The sequence below is a fragment of the Perissodus microlepis genome, chromosome 10 (genome assembly GCF_051167445.1).
Source record: "Perissodus microlepis isolate ML-2025 ecotype Zambia chromosome 10, ASM5116744v1, whole genome shotgun sequence".
NCBI classification, from domain to species: domain Eukaryota; kingdom Metazoa; phylum Chordata; class Actinopteri; order Cichliformes; family Cichlidae; genus Perissodus; species Perissodus microlepis.
Window position 1 is genome coordinate 23,725,493 of NC_140470.1, and position 15,080 is coordinate 23,740,572.

General features: G+C 42.8%; 1 protein-coding gene across 2 annotated transcripts in view; it reads left to right on the forward strand.

The window, feature by feature from the left end:
* Nucleotides 1-483: 483 nt before the first annotated feature.
* The window catches only part of jade2 (jade family PHD finger 2), a 224,543-nt gene continuing 209,946 nt past the window's right edge, over nt 484-15,080 (forward strand). Inside the window, exon 1 of one of the 2 annotated variants that reach the window (XM_084940743.1) lies at nt 484-1,488. The gene's annotated coding sequence lies outside the window, so the exon portion shown is untranslated. The remainder of the gene's footprint in view (nt 1,489-15,080) is intronic. The other variant, XM_084940742.1, reaches the window with a different exon arrangement.

Genomic DNA, 15,080 nt, shown 5'->3' on the forward strand with positions numbered 1-15,080 from the left:
AAATGAGTAAAAAAGCAGCCAGTGTCCAAGGAAAACCATCCAGAGAACTATTGCTCAAGCGCACTTTATTCAGGCTCTAAATTCTCTTCTAAACCCAGTTATTGCAGTCACATGTCAGCCATTGTTGTTGTTGATGTTTGGTTATCTTTTCATATACAGAGAAGGTTTAGGTCGGCAGCACTTTGTCAGATATTTTTTTAACAGTTTTATTTTTCTTCCTATGAATGAAGAAGCTACTTTTTTTAGGGATATGATAATAACTTAGACACAGCTCAAAAAACTATACATCTCTCTGAGCTCATGTAGCCAAATGTGCATTGACGGATGAGTGATCTATTAATTCTTAAGGATAATATTTATAATTTAAAATAGCTGAGATGTGTTTTGTGTGTGTGTGCGCGCGCGCGTGTGTGTGTGTTGCATTACATAACTTTCTTCCATACAGTAATGCTGTATCACTGTGACAGAACTGGCAGGTGAAGGAAGGTTCAATCCCCACGATCTCCTCTCCGAGGCGCAGTAATCTAGCGTTTGTCAGAGTAGGAAGTGCAGTTTGCGGTAACAGTGAATTGAAAGTACGCCATAAATATGGCGCCAAAAGAGTTTTCAAGCTGATGATAAGAGCTGATTTTTCTCTCATTCTGTGTTGTCTTTTTTATTTTTTTCTTTCCCGGGGGGTGGGAGGGAGAGGGCTAGCAAGAGAAGACCCGCCTGTGCATTTGTGCAGAGCGGTGTGCACGTACACAGCACCGGGCAGAGGAGTGGAAGCGAGGCAAGGCACCGGAGCAAGTGAAGAAGACGAGGAGGAGAGAGCGCTGTGTTTTATTTTTGAAGGAAGGGGACGTTGCGAAACTGGCTTGCAATCTTTACTGACTCATCGCTTGGAAATAAAGCAGACCCTTTTTTCTTTTTCTTTATTTCGTTTTCTTTTTAAATCCTCGCTTCTCCTCCTGCTCCTCCTCCCGTGCGGCTGGCACCGGAGAGGAAAACAGTCGGATTTTGACACCACGTTTGGGGTTGCTTTTTGCAAAATGCGACACGCTTTCCTGTGAGCGCTATGTTGTGCGCACCTCGCAGCCCGTTACGCCGTGAACGGTAGCAGGACCGGCCGCTGCACCCGCTCCGTTTGTTATTGACTTGTGGAGGCTGTATCTCATCCTGGCTGCCACTTTTTTTTGGCTGGGGGGGGATTTTTATTTCGGATTTGGACTCGGACGTAGGTCTTTGCAGAGCTGACGCGCTGTCAACACACCGAGAGGTGAGGTGAGGGGAGGGGAAGGGACAGTCCTGTCACCTAGCGTGGACCAGGAGCCAGCTTTTTTAGCTGCACTGCTAACAGCCTGCCAGGGCACCGAGTGGGCACGCTGAATTAGTCCTAAACCGCCTCCGCTGTTGAACTACATGCTCCCAATGATCTCCTAATCTCTGGGAATCGCCCGCCGTCCAGGACTGAGGACGTCTCTGTACCCGAAGCAGACAGCGATCAAGGTAAAATAAGAAATAACGCTGATTTAGTAAAAAAAATAAATAAATAAAAGTAGAAGAAAATAAACAGTCCAAACAGAAGTCCACTTTGCTGCTGCTGCTAGTGCTATATCAGAGCTAGGCTAGCAGCTGTGTACGGACTTTCTCGCAGCGGACTTGTGAGACACAGTCGCGGCTGTGGCGCTCAGCCAGTGAGCGGGGCAAACGGGTCCTGGAGAGGTGGCGATGTTGTGGGTGAGGCGTGGGGATATGCGCTTTACGTGTTGCAGTGAAGAAAAGACAAACAGCGCCTTTGAAAGCAGAGCCGGTGCACTCACTGCAGGGACATGAAATTAACCGGGGAAACTCGGGCCATGTTGTTGTGCTTGAATAATGTGACGTGAACGAGCCAGCTCCCCCCGTGGGAATCAAAAGAGTGCGAGCTGGTTAGTTGGAGCGTATCCAAGAGTGTGGTTATTGATGTTATTATGTATTTATATTTTTTCGGGGCGTAATTGCTCGCGGCAGTGGGGTGAGTCGTGTGGGATATTTTAAATATAAACAATGAAAAAAAGAAAACTTGCGGGGGTGTTGAGGGTCGCACACATGGAGAGGCGCATGAGGTGAAGTTGTGAAGAGAGGAGGAGGTCTGGGATGGGGTGGGGTTGGGGTGTTGGTGGCACCAAACAATTTGCAGGCCCTGGGGATTTGCAGGTTTCTTCACTGCTCGGTAAATGGAGGGAGGGGGGTTCGGGGAAAAGGGACCAGCGGAAGCTGTACTGCTTTTAGGAAGGCTGGGCACGCAAGCATACACACATCAAGGAATTAGAGCAACTTCTCTCTGCCCCCTTCACCCCATCCCCCTTCCTCCTGCTTCGTGCTGTGCTGATCTAGCTGGCGTCAGAAAAGGGGGGGCTGTTGTTTACCTCTAAGTCAGAGCTCTCTCTGAGTGTGGCAGATGCATTCATACCTGGAGGGGGGAAACAACAACACCACCAGGACATGACACGTGGATGCAGATGGTGATGCTGCAAGTCAGATGTCTGCAGGATTAATGGGTTATAACTGGGGCATTTGCCTCCTGTGTGATTATTTTTTTGTTTTTTTGTGGCCACCTACTCTTCAACATTTGCCTGGAGAACCTCCAAAGAACACAAGTATATCTGCCTATTAGTGCTAATTATTAACAGATGGAGCAATTTATCTATTTTTTTTGTAGTTCGGAAAGGCTGAAGTGGCTCTAGCGTTGAATCAATTTAGTTTGAATTGTCTGGAGATTTGTTAAATGTTCCCAGTAGTGACAGCCTTCCCTCCCACCTACCCTTCCTCACACACGCATACACATGTGCATCATTATCATCATCATCATCATCATCGCCACTCTCAAGCAAGACCTTTGCACATATGCCAACAACTCCACGTGCTTCATGCCTACTCTGATCCTCAAGTATGGATGCAGGTAGCGATTACACAGATGCGCACACATACATACCTTCACCTCAGATTGTCTTCCTCACACAAACACAGACACACAACCGTCCTCCTCCCGCTGGGTATGAAACCGGAGATGAGTCACGGTGTGTGGGGGTATAACAGCTCTCTCTCTATCCCTCTATCCCCTTCTTAATTTTTTTTCATATCTTTTTCTGATGCAGTGCTATCTTGTTCTCACTCATGCTCATTTCTCTCACGCTCCCCACCATCCCTCCCTCGGGTCTCTCTTCGCTCGCCTAGAGACAGTGGTTGTTTACAAAATCAGCGAATGGGGATGAGTGCTGTTGTTACTTTGCTTCCACATTTTTGATGACAGCCCTCCAGCCAGTCATCTGTATTTCAGTTGCTTCTTCATCTTCCATTGCTCCATCTCATTCAACTCTCCCTCTCTTTCTGTACTCCATCCACTCTTTTGTGCTTTTCTCCACCAACTTCTCCATCATCCATCCATCTATCCATCCATCGTACCGCCACTCCCTTCACACCATGTCATTTGCAGACCTTTTAAGCCTCACATGTGCCCGTACTCACACGTGTGTCTAGGCGTGGGTGTAGTGTTGCGTGTGCGTCTGTGAGTATTAGTGTCTGCTGCGTTAAGCGCTCAGCTCTGATTGGCTGGAAAAGGGGGTAAGGTCCCCCACGTGGTGTGTTGTATCGCATTAGCTGGCTACGTAGGTGATGATGATGAGGAGGAGGAGAGATGTTGTTCATGAATGGACGGCTGACGTCACTTAAACCGTACCCTCAATCCGTCACACACACACACACACAAATGGATGTTGTTACGCACATCGCTGATGAAGGCTGCGAAAGCGTGTATAGTTTTTGTTGTTGTTGTTGTTGTTGTTTTGGTTTTTTTTTAAGAGTTAGATTTGGAGATTTGTCGTATAGGAAGGATGGGAACCAGCTGAGCGTGTGTGTGTGTATGGCTGCCTTCAGGCGTGTTGGCTAGCTGTCATGTTCATAGCTCTCTGCTCTGATCTGCTTAGTAACCAACTAACTAACCCAGCAGCATGTGGGCTACTAGCTGAGGAGGATTTGTGTATGTGTGTCACAATACTGTAACTGTTCAGCTGAAATTTCTTGTTGTTTGAGACGATTAAACATTCTTAATTTTTTTTCATTATTATTGTTACTTTGTATTTCCTACATACTTTTTCACAGCACTATTTATGTATTTGCCCCCTTCCTGATTTCTTGGTTTTTGCATACTTGTCACATTCAAACGTTTATCATTAGACAAAGATCAGAGTAAATGCAAAATGCAGTTTTTCAATGGTGATTTAATTTATTAAGGGATAAAAAAGATCATTCAAAACCTACCCTGTGTAAAAATGTGATTGCCCCCTAAACCTAATAACTGGTTGTGCCACCGCCACCCTTGGCAGCATAAATTGCAATCATGCGTTTGAGATAGAGATGGCACGATACCACTTTTTTATGTCCGATACCGATATCATAAATTTGGATATCTGCCGATACCGATATGAATCCGATATATAGTGTGTTTTTTAATCAATAAAACTGTTTTTTTTAAATATCTTGCTGCTTTTTGTATAAGTTCATACTCAAGTTAAAAAACAACAACACTAAAGCTATTCTGTTATACCTGTATGTAAAAAAACAAACAAACAAACAAAAAAAAACACTGCACCCAAAATATTTCATAGATCAGCAACACTGATCAATCTAATAAAGTTAAACCTACTCCATCCTCCCTATTCTGGTATTTTAAAGAGTACTTAGCAGAAATATTAAGCAACCTAACTAATAGGGTTGCAAACTCCCAGCAAAAGAAAATAGGGAACCAGCCTCTTCCTCATGATGCTTAATCAATGTAATCAACTTTAATTTGATGCAGGGTGAAAAAAATTCACAGAAATAAATTATTTTTCAAGAATAATTAAATAGATTCAACATCTTTCTTCAACAGAATTGCAGAATTCACAGATGGTACTTTCCCAAAGGAAAAAGTACTACAGCTTACAAGGTTATATTAGACTTAACAGTTACTATATACAGTAATGGACTTCTATACATTTTACATCAGATTAAAACTTTGGGTGTAAGATTCAGATAATTATTAAATAATTAAAAGCTAGATATTTTAAATGAGAATAAGAAAGAAAAGTATGTCTTTGTGCCCCCTTTTCCCTGTTAATGCCCTATCGGTCCCCCTGGCTAAACTTTGCTAGATCCGCCCCTGCACAGTTACCAGCCGTCAGCTGCATAGAAAAAGATCCTGGTGTAGAAAGTAATATTAAATAAATTCTAACAACAGCTTACCAGGCTTAAACGTGCTGCTGTTGTTCAGCCGCTGGTTTCCTCTTTCTGGTGCAAAGTGGGCCAAAAACAAAGAAGAGAGACGGACTTGCGACAGAAAAGCCGATCAGCTGATCATTAAGCAGTTTCACGATTGAAGTAGCAGCAGGAGAGAGAGAGAAGAGGCAGTTGCTCTATATATCGGTTGTTAAGCTTAACGCGGGAATGCTTTACAAACATTCAGAGATGAACTTACACACTTGCTTTACTTCTCTCTGACATAACTTCCTCGGAGATGAAATGTTTGCTAGCAGGCTACAAATACACACAGCCGCTCTATCACGTGACCACACTGCTCCGACGGTTATGAGCCGAGTTACGCCATGTCGCAAGTTTTGTGAGGTGCTTTTTTGATATTTAATGGATCGATTACATTTTTTATTTCTCTCCGATATCCGATCCAGTAATTTAGGTCAGTATCGGACCGATACCGATACGTAATATCGGATCGGTCCATCTCTAGTTTGAGATACTCACCAATGATAGTCTTTTACATCACCGTGGAGGAATTTTGGCACACTCTTCTTTCCAGAGTTATTCGAGGCTAATTCGGCATGAACAGCCTGTCTAAGGTCTTGCCGAAGCATCTCAATTAGATTTAATTAGATTTTGACTGGGCCACTCCAAAACATTCATTTTGTTTTTTTGTTTTTTGAGATATTCAGAGGTGAACTTGCTGGTGTGATCATCAGTTACAGCAAAGTGTTCAGGTCCTGAAGCAGCAAAGCAGCCCCATATCATCACACTACCGCCACCATGTTTGACTGTTGATATGACCTGACCTTAACTGAGGCAAATAAGACCAGCAGTCCTTTAGATGTTGTTTGGGTTCTTTTATGACAACCTGGATGAGTCGTTGATGAGCTCATTTGGTAGGTGGACCATTACTGGGAAGGTAATACCACTGTTGACTGTCGCTGTGGTTTATTGAAGTAATAAAGTCTTAGAAATGCTCAACAGGTCTGGCACTAAGACTGGCAGCTGCTTGTAAAGTTGAACTCAGCTTTCCAAAAAAATATGGTTAATCAGTTTTTTTCATGATTTAATATGAGGAGTGGGATAATTAATTTTGGATATCTCAGGTTTGGATAACTCTTAATAAATGAAATCAGCATTTAAAAGCTGTATTTTGTATTTAACTGGAATATTAAAATGTATCTGATGATGACAAATTTAAGACAAATATGCTAAAAAAAATCAGGAAAGTAGAAAATACTTTTAACAACAAAAACTTTAATGTTTTATTCAGAATAAATTCATATGTGGAGTTGCCATTAGTTCAATTACAGTTTAGCTCAGTTCAGATTGTGTTAATTAGTTTGTCCTGCACAGATTTTTGTCGTGTCTTAGAGGTTTTGCAGCACGAAACCAACCATGTGTTGGCTTAAATGCCGCAGGCATGTTTTTATGCATTACCCTGATGTGTTCTGTCAGTGTTTGCTCGAAGCAGATGACCCCGCTGCGGCCTAGAACCTCATTAGCGGCTTCTTGTGCGTGTGCATGCGTGCACATGCTAACCTGCTGTTCTGTGAGCAGGAGATGACGTCAGACTTCAAGGGGAGAGGGGGTGTTTTCATTTTTACATTTTTTTTTCTCGTGTCACTGTGAGTCAGCCTTGTTATTAAGGGATAATTGCAAAGTCTGCACACCTGCACAGAACACTGGCGAGGAGGAAAATGTGGAACATATTTCAAGAGAAGACTTTTGCAGGAGTAATTGGAATGTGCTTCCTAACTGTTTGGTCTGCAAAACCTGTCCCTTATTGTCTGAATGAGAGCAGTGGATGCTGTGGTGCACCAGATGTTTTTTTTAGAAAAATTAATGATGCTTGTTTTTTGTTACAGTTTACAGGAAAAGCCTTTTCAAACTACACTGGTTGATGATTATATCATTAACAGTATTGGGGCTGGGAGCAATATGGGAAAAAAACTTCTTATTATAATTTTTTCATATCAGTGAAATGACTATTTCTGTCAAACTTTAAAGTTCCTCGTTATTTCTAAGGTCAGTTTTAGTTGAAATGTTATTGATATGCTGGCAGACACTATAATGTAGAGCATTATAAAATTATATTTTAAATAAAAAAAACTTAGGTATATATAGAACCTGCTATTGTTTTTTTGTTATGTTTTTTTTTTTTACCCTGGATGTCCTTTCCAATGCAGCTCCAAAAGGATTTGTGACAGACTGAACCTGGGATCTTTGCTTGTTTGGAAATTTTGCGTGAAACCACAGATGTAGGTCTGACCAGTCGAAAGCTTCAAGTCTTACGGGAGAACACAAACAAAATGGAAAAATGAATTATTTGATTAGTTTAAAATAGGCAAAGCAGGAAAATTCAAGAAACATTCACATGTAAACAAAGGAGAAAATAAGCAAAAATGAGCTATTCATTCAGCTCTGGTCCTCTTATGGCAGGACTGTCTCAACGAAGTGGGCAGTCAGGATTATATATGGACTAGATGTGTGACCGGATCACAGATCTGATGTTGGAGCGTCGCTCGCACTCCTGACATACTTGCATACTGTGTACAGCTGCAGTGGCCCAAACATTAGCTGCTGGATGCATTAGTCTAACCTGTTATGGCTCTAACTCTATACCCATCACATCAATGGTTCAGCACTGTGCTGCCCTCGTTGTCATTGGCCTTTCGTGTTGTCTGTCAAAACATGGTTTGAATGACTTTATATTGGCCGTCTCATGTTGTAATTGAGTAAAGCTAGTTCACTATTATTATTTTTATAGTGGTATCGCCCAGGAATTAGCACATATTGCTCTATCCTTTTTTTCTGATACTGTAAACCAGCCCAAAGTTTCAAATAATGAGGGATTATGCTTGTGTTGCCCACAGAACTGGTGCAGTAGCAAAGCAGGGCATGCACGCTTGTGTATGCACACGAAAGAAAGCTCACCCACCCTTTATTAACCGAAGTAATATGTAATCCCATATATGTTTTTTCAGAATAAATAGCAGAGAACAAAAAGAATCTGTTGCAATAAGTTCCTCATCCTACAGACAGACTTCAGTGCTATCGTCTCGTAGACTTCTCGTGCTATCGACTGCAGCTGGTGGAGGTAGTCCTTGTTCTATTTTGTAGCCTCAGAGGACTACAGAGTAGCAGCAGTAGCTGTCAACCTGCTGCAGGCTCTGGTTAGGGTGACCCTCCTGCTCACAGTGGATCTCCAGAGGAGTATATCATGACCAGCTGCGGTCCAAGAAGGTAGAATTAGAGTTTGTCTGAGGGGCCACTGCTGTATGCAGCGACTGAACTGTCAAAATAAGAGCAAGGGTATTTGGCAAAACCTATTCGAGTGGCCCTGAATTTACACAGGCAGCAGATATCCGTAAGATATCTTCAGGCACAAAACTTTGACTGTGAGAAGTGTCATCTATTTAATGTTCAGACTTTTTGTTTAGAAGGGGCAGCCAATTAGCTTAAAGGGAGGGTTACATGGTGCTGCACCAAGGCCTAATTTAATGAGGATTATTTTGATCTGTAAATTATGCAAACTAACTCGAGGCAAGTGAAAATGGGGATAATAGGACCCTTTTAACTACATCAGCCGTACTAAGAGATGCATATTATATGTACATATGTTTAAGCAATATAGTATATCTGTGAAAATCTGTGAAATATTTAAGTTAGTTTTAAGCACACAAGATGTAGGGTAATTTCTGAAAATAGAGGCGAAGCCCACAGTTGTAGAGTCTCAGGTGACTCGTGCACAAAGTTAAAAATGTATGAAGCAGAAACATTTAAAATGTGTTATTATGCTCAGACACATTTTCCTTTTTCTTCCTGGTTTGCTGGGTTATTCTCTTCTCTCTCTCTACCTCCTACTCTTATTTCCAGGGGAAAGAAATAAAAATAAAAGTCTGGTTGTAAGCACATTGATGGACAGGCTGACAGATGCCGCCTGAGCTCCTGATGGGAAGAGTTTCAGGAGTAGGTATGTGTATGTTTGTGTGCTGAGCGATGGGAGTAAACAACAGATAGAAACAGTATGTCAGGCCTTCCTTTGCTGTAGGAACGCACGGTGATTGGAGAGGAAAATAAGCCTTTACTGCGCTTATTTGTGTTTAATGTACATGTGTCGAGATGCTGCATGTTTTGAACTGCCAGAAATTAGGATAAACTTAAAAGAGAGGCAGAACAAAGGCGATGAGTTGTTGAGGAGGTAGTCGAAGACAGTGACAGAGGGAGGAGAAAGGTAGTAATAGAAGATGAAAGACAAGATGTAGGGTAAAGGATGGGAGGCGCAGGTAGTCGGGGTCACTAGAGGGTGAAGGGCAGAGTGCTCATCCTCAATCTCTGTCCTTGTCGTCCTTCCTTCCAAAGGCTAATGAACTCCCGATGGCAGTGGAGACGGGAGCTCTGGATCAGCCTTCCATCTCTCTGTGTTTCTCCCTCCCTCCCGCCTTCCCTCCTCCCACCTGTCGTCCCCTTTTGCTCTTTCTCCTCCCGGGTTTTTGGCAGAGCCCGAAGCTCCCTGGCTCCGATTCACCTTCTTTATTGTTTGTCAGCAGATTTTAGGAGATGGAGCGGGAGGCTTAGTTAGAAGATGATTTGGACCTCAGCCTTGTTCCCGCTTTTTTTTTTTTTTTTTAAATTCCCTTTCATTCTCTCTCCTATCTTTCTGTTTTTCGCTCACTCATCCCTTCTCCCATAATGCGGCGGCAGCAGCAGGAGCAGTGGCAGCATCAATAAATATTGTGTTAATGTTCTGGTGGCTGGAGCCAGCAAGGTGATAAAGGAAATCTATTTGATTTCTGGGGCTCTTTTGTTTGGCCCAACGCCTCTCAGGTTTGTGTGCATATATGTGCGTGCACATTTGGTGTAGCAGCGTTAAGTGTGTGTAAAGGTTTTTCTCTTTTGCTCCATTTATTCCCTCTTCATAACGCAAGCGCACTTCCTCTCTTCTGCTGCCGTCCTCAGAGTTTCCTTATTTTCTTCCCGAGTTTATTTAACACTGTTTTACTGAGACAGATTCCCTTAAGGATTTAACTGCTTCTTTATAGCTAGCATGAGCATTGTACTTAGAGACAGACACTGTCGAGGGAAGCTGCTTGAGGTAATGATATGCATAAAGTAAACTAGTTTGTATGTGCGTAATGCTACAAGGTATATGTGAGATCAAAGGCTTCAGGTATGGTCTATCTGTCAGGCAGCTATTTTTAGACTGAGCTATTGTGTAAGGTATTCCTAGAAAGCATTTTGTAACCCTTCCTACTTTGTCAACACTGCAATGCTGGCCAATTATTGAATTACGTGGGTGTGATTGTCTGATTTTGATTCTGATATGTTAATTTGTACAAGCCCATTTTGCTATTTTTGGTTGTAATCCTAAGGATGTAAACAAAGCAGTTTGTAACTCATTTACACATCTCCCTCCATGAGCCCTGTCCCATCTGGGAATGCCTGTACTTCCACATATGTGTCTTATAATTGCTTCTACAGCCGAATTTGATCGCGCAGTCTTTCCTCAAGCTTGTCCATTTTGAAAATAGCTGTGATGGCAATGGCAAATGCACAAGGTTATCAATAATGAGAGTTGTACAAGCTGGCAAAAGAGCACCAAAGCACAGCTTGCGTGGATGTGATGTCATTTTTGTGAGAGACTGCTTTCCCTTTGGTGTGTTTTAAGTGATGTGTATTTTTATATTTGATTAGGCAAGCACTGCTCGTCTTGGTTACCCTGCTTTCCCCGATGTAGTGCCACTGCACCCACCACAGTTTTCTTGTCATGAAGGTCAGCGGTCCCCAGGCCACGGCCCGGTACCGGTCCGTCAGTTGTTTGGTACCGGGCCACAAGAGTTGAAATTTATGGTTTTTCAGGGTTTTTATCAATAACTCGGTTTCCCTGAGTCTTTTCCCATGTTGTAGTTTCGTATCTTATTTTGAAAGAAACATTTAAGCATTACCATAGCGACCAGAGAGCATTAAGGAGCAGAGAGGAGGATGTTAATTTTAATGTTATTGGCTCATTTCAGGAGGATGCTGCTAATAAAGTTATACAATTACACAGTGAATTTGCGTTTTTTTTTTATTATATTTACAAACTACCACAGTTTTTGTCTTGGTCGTATCGTTTATTTAGTTGTATTTATCTGCGTCAGCTTATATTGTCTGACATTAAACTGGTCCGTCGCGCAAAAAAGGTTGGGGACCGCTGATGTACGTGGTGTCCTGTTATGTGAAAATGGATCAAGGGCATATAATTTGGTCAGGGTACGGAAATAAATCAGCGTGCAATAGACATCAATTGTCAAAAGCTGATATATTGATCAAGTCGCCTGAGTCTATAAAATACTGAAGCTGCTTTTCTTATGGCTGCCAAAGTACATTCAATCAGTGGATTGGTACGTGTCAGTGGAGGAAAAAGGGAAAGGAAAAAATCATAATAACAAAAAATAAAGGTACTAATAAAGCACCTAAATCGTAATCGGGAAATGGAAACAATATTCCTTTAGAAGCCTTTACAAACTGTCGTTTCTAGCATCGTTAGCGTTCTTCATTTAAACCATGCTACTGCTGGCAGGGGGTCTTTGTCTTTTGCTTCTCTCTTATGTTACGCTTCACTTAGGGAAGCTTTGCTCCCCTGAGAGCAATACCAGAAAACTAATTCACTTTACGGAGACAACAGTCTTCTGTATTTGACATGAGTAGCAAGTTTCCTTCCATTCGGCGGATCCCCACGGAGCGTTCAGCGGGAGGGGGGTACCACAGGGGAGAGGGCTGATGGGAATGGTGATGGTGATATCAGCATCAGAGAGTGACTCATGACTGCTCTTAAGTGGCTCTGAGCCTAACAGTCAGTTAGATGTGAAGGGGTGGAGGTGTGTAATACCGAGTGAGGTCGTGAGCGCGTGGAGTTTCCGGCTGAGATGTTGAGTACTGCTGTGTGCTGCGGTTTGTTTTCTTTTTCACTTCAGGTTTATTGGTGGTTTTCTACCTTTGTGATGGAGCTCTCACCGTATCAGTGGGTTGCACTATACAGCGGCCTGTGTTTAAAAAATGTATTGAATAGCTGATCCACAACTTATTCCTTTTTTTGTTGAAATGCTGAAGGCTAGTTTCTTAGATATCCTAAACCCAGAATATACGTCTATCTCCAAGAGCTGAAAGTTAGCAGCACCATTTTAGCAGAGTTAAACCATAATATTGAAGCAGCTTTTAGATGTTGCCTTCACATGACCTTCTCACCACCATAAAACCCTGGAAAGGGTACAGACTGCACAAACACAAGGAGTCCAACTCAACTCCTAGAGGATGGAGGAGGAAATTCTAGTTCCCTGTCACTGGCTATGCAGGATGCTTTTGGTCACATTATTGAGTTTGAGCCACCAAAGGAAGTGAAGCACGAGCCTGTGCACAGTCTGCGCGGACAGCTGTATTGATTACAGCAGAAGTGTACGTATCTGTTCCTTCTGACGTGTGAGGATGGACAAATGAAAAACTTGCTTTAAATACCTCATGTGTTGCCATGATGGTCTGCAGCCATGCTAGCAGCTATTTGAGGCTTTGCTTACACATACACGCACAAGGCAGTACTTTAAGTTTAATGCTTGCTGTTTGTAATATCCCAAAGTACTGGATGTTTTGAACTGACAGTGATACTAGTTAAAAAGTTACGTGTGAGGTGTCTTGCCCAAGGACACAACAACCGAGACTGTCGGAGCCGGGGCTCAAACCGGCAACCTTCCGATTACAAGACGAACTGCCAACTCTTGAGCCACGATCACCCCTAGACAAACTTGCATGAAGATTTGTTGAAATGTTACTGAGATACACTCAATTGGCAAATTTCTAATTAGCCAATCACATGCTAACAACAAAAATGACTTAAGCAATGGCATGGTTGTTGGTGCCAGAATTTGCTGGTCTTGGCAGAAACCGCTCATCTACTGTTACTTTCCCCACAACCGTCCCTAGGGTTTCCAGAGAATGGTCTGAAAAATAGAAAAAGTCCAGTGAGTCGCAACTCTCTGGGCGATGTTGATGCCAGAAGTCAGAGGGGAATAGCTAGATTGTTTGAAGGTGATAAGAAGGCAACGGTAACTCAGTAACTGCTCGTTACAACCAAGGCACACAGAAGAGATCGAACTTTGAAGCAGATGTGCCACAGCAGCAGGAGACCACACCAGGTGCCACTCCTGTAAGCTGAAAAGAGGAAAAGGAGACTATAATTTACATTGGCTGACCAAAAGTAGACAAGAGAAGTCTGGAAAAAGGTTGCCTGGTCTGATGAGTGTTAATTTCTGCTGCAGCATTCAGATAGTAGGGCTAGAATTTAGTGTAACCACAGTGTAACCATGTTTTGATGGCTGCTTCCAGCTGGATACACACCATGTATCCAGCTTAAATCATCTCAAACTTGAAAAGGACAAAGAGTTCACTGTACTCATACGGCCTCCACAGTCATGAGCTCTCAATCCAGTGGAGCACTTTTAGGATGTGGAGGAACAGGAACTTTTCATCATGGACCAGAATTTCTGGGGGATGTTTCCAGCACCTTGTTGAATCGGTGCCACGCAGAATAAACTACTACCAAAAACCGCAGGCGCACCATCCTTCCAGAATCACGAGTGCCTACACAAAATTCCGTGGCAGCTTTTCTCAGGACCAAAATTGAAATGTTCCCTCTGAATGTTTACTTGATAAATTTCTTTTTTGATCAATCATCAATCATTTGCGACTAATTTACCGTATGCGCCAGAACAAAATTGCTGCATTACACATCCTTGGTAGTCTAAACTAGAATAGCTTCCAGTTATATTTTTTCACACAGTGATGCCATTGAGTCCCCATGTTTGCCAAGATTATTAACATCTTAATGCCAGATAAATCACAGATGGGAGGGACACGTCCAAATAAACGAACTACACACAAAACTTGTTCTAACCCGTCGCACTTCATCTAAATAGAACACCAAAAAAAAAAAACCCTCACTTCTTCCTCTTCAAGTGTCAGTGTTGAAAGCTGGATCGCAGCCTAATACACTTAGCACGAGAAACGCGCGTGTGTTTCGCTACCTTTCATGTTGCGATGTGTGAGTTAGTTGCCGCCTCCTTTCTTGCACACCTGTTAGCATGAACCTGATGAAGATGTTTGATGTGTGTGTGTGTGTGTGTTTTCTCTTCTCCCCCTTTTTTTTCATCGAGCACATACGTCTCTGTGTGCATGCACATACGTTTGATGTTGAGGTAAATACTTGATACCCAACATCACACACTAGTACACACCCACTCTGACATTTCGATTCTTTCAGCTCATTCACAACAGTTGCCCTATTTCTCCATCTCTGTCTCCCTCCCTGGTCTCCCCGCCTCACTTTATGAATCTTTGTGATTCCTTTCTTTGGTGCTCTTTCTCTCTGTACCTGTCAAACTCTCTTTTTCCTACCTTGTCTCCCGTGACTGTCCAAAAATAGCTCTGTGTGTGTGTGTGTGTGTGTGTGTGTGTGTGTGTGTGTGTGTGTGGGTGGATGAGAGACGGGTTGGGGAGAGTGAAAATAGACTTGGATGTGTGTGAGTGTAAGCGTCGCAGTCTTCCCTGCGTGCCCTCTAGCAGTTGTTGTCTTGCTTGTGCACGCAGCATTAGCTCTGCACAGGAACACACACTTCATTAATTGATTCCTGTCCATCGCATCTCATTTTTTTTACCCCCCCCACACACACACACACACACCGCCATGAAGGAAAGGAAATAGTCAGTATTGATGAGGTGATCAGTAAACGGGGTTTGAACAGAGGATTGAAAGTGAGAAAACGTCAGGCAAAGAGTGACTGAGCGAGAGG